We start from the raw sequence: 5123 nt of genomic DNA, 5'->3' as shown, positions 1-5123 counted from the left end.
GAACCAACATGGCCCCTCACCAGGGCTGGCCCCACCCCCAGCAAGTGTTTAGGGGCTATCAGGCAGGCAGGCGAGTGGTTAGGGGTGATCAGGCAGGCAAGCAGTTAGGGGCAATCAGATAGGCAGGCAGAGCCCGCAATCCATCGCCTCAAAGAGGGAGACCCAGGCCGCCCACCACAGTATGCAGGAGGGATGCTGGGCGGATGCGAAGGGAGGTGCTGGCAGTGGTGGACACTGCAGGGTGGGGCAGGTGCCACTGTGGCTCCTTAGCGGGCATGGCACCTGCAGCCTGGCCCAAGCCCCGGGGTCACAGCCTCTGGCCGCGGCTTCTGCAAGGCTGGACTGCCACTCCTCCTGCTATGATGCCTGGGCAGATCCCAGACCCTTCCATGACTGTGGGCTCTCCACCAGGGCTCAGCCCCCTGACCAGACTCCTCAGCTCAGCCCTGACTGCAGAGGAGCTGAAATACGCTGACATCCACAACATTGGGGCCTTGATCACTCCTTTGCACTTCCTGGAGGTGAACCTGGGCAAGAGGCCTCAACCTGTGAAAAGTGAGCTAGATGAGGAAGAGGAATGGAGGAAAGGGCGCAGGTGGCGGCAGTCCCATGCCAGAACAAGAAGAAGGAGTGGACAGAGTTTCTGCAGCAGAAATCTGAGTGGCTGGAGCTCATAAGTGTGGAGCTGAAAACCCAGATGGAGGAGCTGAAGCAGGAGCGGCAGCAGTTCATCCTGATGCTCAACCCGCATCACCCCACCTGCATCCTCAGGACCAACAGCGTTAAGACCCCCGACTCCAAAGGCAACCCACTGCTGGAGCAGCTGGAGAAGAAGTGACCATGGGCTGAGGGGAGGAAGAGGAGGAGGAGGAGATGATGATGATGAGGAGGGTCCCAGAGGGCTCTTCCTTGCTGCATGAAAAACTCTTCAATGAGGCTCAGCACAGCCAGCCTCAGCGGGGCTTTTTTGTGAAACTCAGATCAGCCACAACAGGGGAAGAAACCCAGGCTGATGAAACCCAGGACCAAGTGCTGAGACCAAAGTAGCCCTGAGGAGGGCTTGTTCTGCCTGGGGCCAGGCTTGCAGGAGGCAGGGCAGAGGCTCTGGGCCAGAGAGATGTCCAACCAGGCAGCTGTGGGCACTTCTCCAGCTGCTCTGCTAGGGCATCCACCCAAAGGACCTCCGAGCAGCCAGGAAAAGCCATGAGTTGCAACCAAAATTAGGCTGAATATGGAACTCAGTGTGAAACTGCAGTCTGCCTGCCCCCACCCTTGACTCTGACCCTGACCCTGACCCTGATCCTGATGCAAGGCTGGAGAAGGGCACAGTGCCAGGCCCTGCCATACCCACCCACCGTGGTCCAGCTCAGTCCTGCCCGGAGTGGCAGCCGGGGTGCACCCTCACCGGCCCTGCTGGAGTTGCGGTGGGCATGAGGCACCAGCGCCCTTCCAAAGCACATACTCACTGAATGTTTACAGACTGGCTATCCTGGCAGGGCTTTCAACTGCACATGTTTTTATACTTTCTTTTTTTTTTAAGTATTTTTTACCAAAAAAAAGATTTTATACAAGCAATATATAAATGTATTTCTATAATCACTTGATGTGATACAGTATAAATATGCTATGGTTTGTTTGTTATGAGCTGATATTCAGCAGTAATGGCTATTGTGTGTAATTTCTAAGTACTGTAGTCTCTGGATGTTGGGAGTGGCAGGGGTGGGATGTGGTGCATTTCCATCCTGGTAAATCCTTCATAGTACAAAGTTCTGTATTGCTCAGTAAACATAACTCTTACTTAAAAAAACAAAATAAGAAAGAGGGAGGCCCAGGCTACCTGGCTGGTGGTGCTGCAGTAGGTGGGCGGGGCCTCCCTCTGCAGGGTGATCGATCTGGGGGCCCTGCCATCGAATGCCCCACAGAGGGAGGCCCAGGTCACCAGCCAGCTATTGCCCCACAAAGAGAGGCCCAGGTCAGCCAAGCAATCACACCCCACACCTGTTGCCTGCAGAGGGAGGCGACTGGTGGCAGGGGAGGGGGGGGCAGTGCTGCACAGATGGCAAGCAGTCACAGCAGTGGGGGTGGAGCCATCTGCCAGAATCCAGGGGAAGGAAAGCCCTGATAGGCCCTGATCTCAGGCCAGGCCTAGGGACCCTACCCTAGGGGTCCTGAATTGTGAGAGGGTGTAGGCCAGGCTGAGGTACTCCCCTGAGTGCATGAATTTTCATGCACTGGGCCTCTAGTTCTAGCTAATAAAAGAGTAATATGCAAATTGACCATCATTGCAACACACAGATGGCTGCCGCCATGTGGACACAAGATGGCTGCCACAAGATGGCCAGCAGGGGAGGGCAGTTAGGAAGAACCAGGTCTGCAAGGGAGGGCAGTTGTGGGTGACCAGGCCAGCAGGGGAGGGCAGTTGAGGGTGATCAAGCCTGCAGGGGAGGGCAGTTAGGGGTGACCAGGTTGGCAGAAAAGGGAAGTTGGGGGTGACTGGGCCTGCAGGGAAGGGCAGTTGCGGGGGACCAGGCAAGCAGGGGAGGGCAGTTGGGGGTGACCAGGCCTGCAGGGGAGAGCAGTTGGGGGGACCAGGCCTGCAGGGGAGGGAAGTTAGGGGTGACCAGGCCTGTAGGAGAGGGCAGTTAGGGGCAAACAGGCTGGCAGGGGAGTGGTTAGGGGGTGATCAGGCTGGCAGGCAGAACTGGTTTGGGGCAATCAGGAAGGCAGGCAGGCAAGCAGTTGGGAGCCAGCAGTCCTGGATTGTGAGAGGGTTGTCCAACTGCCCGTTTAGGCCTGATCCTACCGGGCCTCTAGTAGATATATAATACCAATCCTTCTTACACTCTTCTACAAAGTAGAAGAAGGGACATGTCAGAACTTATTTTATGAGGGCAGCATCACACTGATATAAAAGCCAAACTGAGACACCAAAAGAAAACGAAACTACAAGCCCATAGATTGAAAATTGTTAACAAAATATTAGCAAAATTAATTCATAGCACATAAAAAGGATCATATACCATGTCATCCGTGGGATACAATAATGGCTCAATGCATGCAAATCAAACAATGTTATACACTACATTAATAGAATTAAGAATCTCAATAGATACAGCATTTGACTGAATTCAATAACTTTCATAATCAACAGACATATCGAACAATTAAACAAAATTGAAATGCCAGAAATAAACGCATACATATCAACTGATCTTCAACAGGTTGCCTAGAATACACAATTGGGACAGGACAGACTCTGTAGTAAGTGGTGCTGGGAAAACTGAATGTCCAGAGGCAAAGGAATAGCATTAGACTCTTATCTCACACCATACACAAGAAACAACTCAAAATGGATTAAAGGCTTAAAGGTAAAATTTAAAACCATTAAAATATTAGAAGAAATTATAGAGAAAAAGCTCCTTAACATTGGCCTATTATATCTTCTTCAATTTTCTCCCCACATGTATTTAATTTTAAATTGAGAAGAAAAGAATTTACTAGTAAAATTATTGAATCAGATTTTTAAAAGCTCTTTCTGAATATTTAAAAAGTCTACTTTAGTAAACACTAAGTAAAATAAAAGAAATTATCTTGTTCAATTAAAAGTTACATAAAATATTAATAATGCATGATGAATAAATAGTAGATAAAAATGGAAGTTGAAATAATTCAAGATAAATGTTTTTAAAGTGTGTGATATAATCCTATATAATAAAAGCCTAATGTGAAAATTGACCAAAGAGCGGAATGACTGGTCACTATGATGCGCACTGACCACCAGGGGGCAGACGCTCAATGCAGGACCTCACAGACCACCAGTGGTCCACAGACCACCAGTTGGCGACTGCTCTTCCAAAGTTTTCCTTAAAATAGCAGTTTCCAACTTTTTGGACCTCATGGACCACCAGTGGTCTGTGGACCACCAGTTGGCAACCACTGATGCAGGAGCTGCCCCCAGCCCACAGGCTCCAGGACAGCCAAGGTGGGTGCCAGCAGGGGCCCCTGTGATCACCCTGCCAGTCATCCCACAGATATGCCCTGATTGCTGGCCAGGCCTAGGGACCCTACCTGTTCATGGATTTCATGCACAGGGCCTCTAGTGTGTGATATAAAAAAGCTCTAAATAAATGTTAAAATAAAATTATCCTATCTAATAAAAGAGTAATATGCAAATTGACCATACCTTCACCACACCCACAAGCTATGCCCACCAGCCAATCAGGAGTGAGTATGCAAATTAACCCAACCAAGATGGCTGTGGCCACGGAGTGAGCAGGAGGCTTGGCAATGGAGGAAGCCAAGCTTTCCGCACACCCTGGCCGGCCTAGCCCTCCACTCAAGGCTACAAAGTTTCAATTATAGAAGATAAATAAATCCCAGATACCAGGGACTCCGCTTGAGTTGCTGGGGCGTGTGGCTGGCCTGCAAATCACCACAAGCCCCTCGCCCAGGCCACCCTATTCCCCAAGGGAACCCCCACCCTGATCCAGGATACCCTTCAGGGAAAACCAGCTGGCCCCCACCTGTGCACCAGGCCTCTATCCTATCTAATAAAAAAGTAATATTCAAATTGACCATCACTCCAACACACAAGATTGCTGTCCCCATGTGGTCAAAAATAGCTGCCCCCATGTGGACACAAGATGGCTGCCACAAGATGGCTAGCAGGGGAAGGCAGTTGAGAGGGACCAGGCCTGCAAGGGAGGGCAGTTGGGGGCAATCAAGCCTGCAGGGGAGGGCAGTTAGGGGTGACCAGGTTTCAGAGGAGTGGAGTTGGGGGCAACTAGGCCTGCAGGGAAGGGCAGTTGTGGGGGACCCAGGCCTGAAGGGGAGGGCAGTTAGGGGTGACCAGGCCTGCAAGGAGGGCAATTAGGGGCAAACAGGCTGGCAGGGGAGCCGTTAGGCATCAATCAGGCTGGCAGGGGAATGGTTAGGGGGTGATCAGGCTGGCAGGCATAAGTGGTTAGGGGCAATCAGGAAGGCAGGCAGGTGAGCAGTTGGGAGCCAGCAGTCCTGGATTATGAGCGAGATGTCCAACTGCCTGTTTAGGCCCAATCCTAATGAGATTGGGCCTAAACGGGCAGTCGGACATCCCTCAAGGGGTCCCAGATTAGAGTAGGTGC

General features: G+C 51.3%; 1 pseudogene across 1 annotated transcript; it reads left to right on the top strand.

Moving 5' to 3' along the window:
* Positions 1–275: 275 nt before the first annotated feature.
* LOC308244040 (jun dimerization protein 2-like) lies at positions 276–838 on the top strand (annotated as a pseudogene). The gene has a single exon. The product of its transcript is annotated as a jun dimerization protein 2-like (transcript).
* Positions 839–5123: the final 4285 nt, after the last annotated feature.

Source organism: Plecotus auritus, assembly GCF_963455305.1.
Source record: "Plecotus auritus genome assembly, chromosome: 3".
NCBI classification, from domain to species: Eukaryota; Metazoa; Chordata; class Mammalia; order Chiroptera; family Vespertilionidae; genus Plecotus; species Plecotus auritus.
The sequence above is the reverse complement of the archived record's forward strand: the minus strand, read 5'-3'. Positions and strand labels throughout refer to the sequence as shown.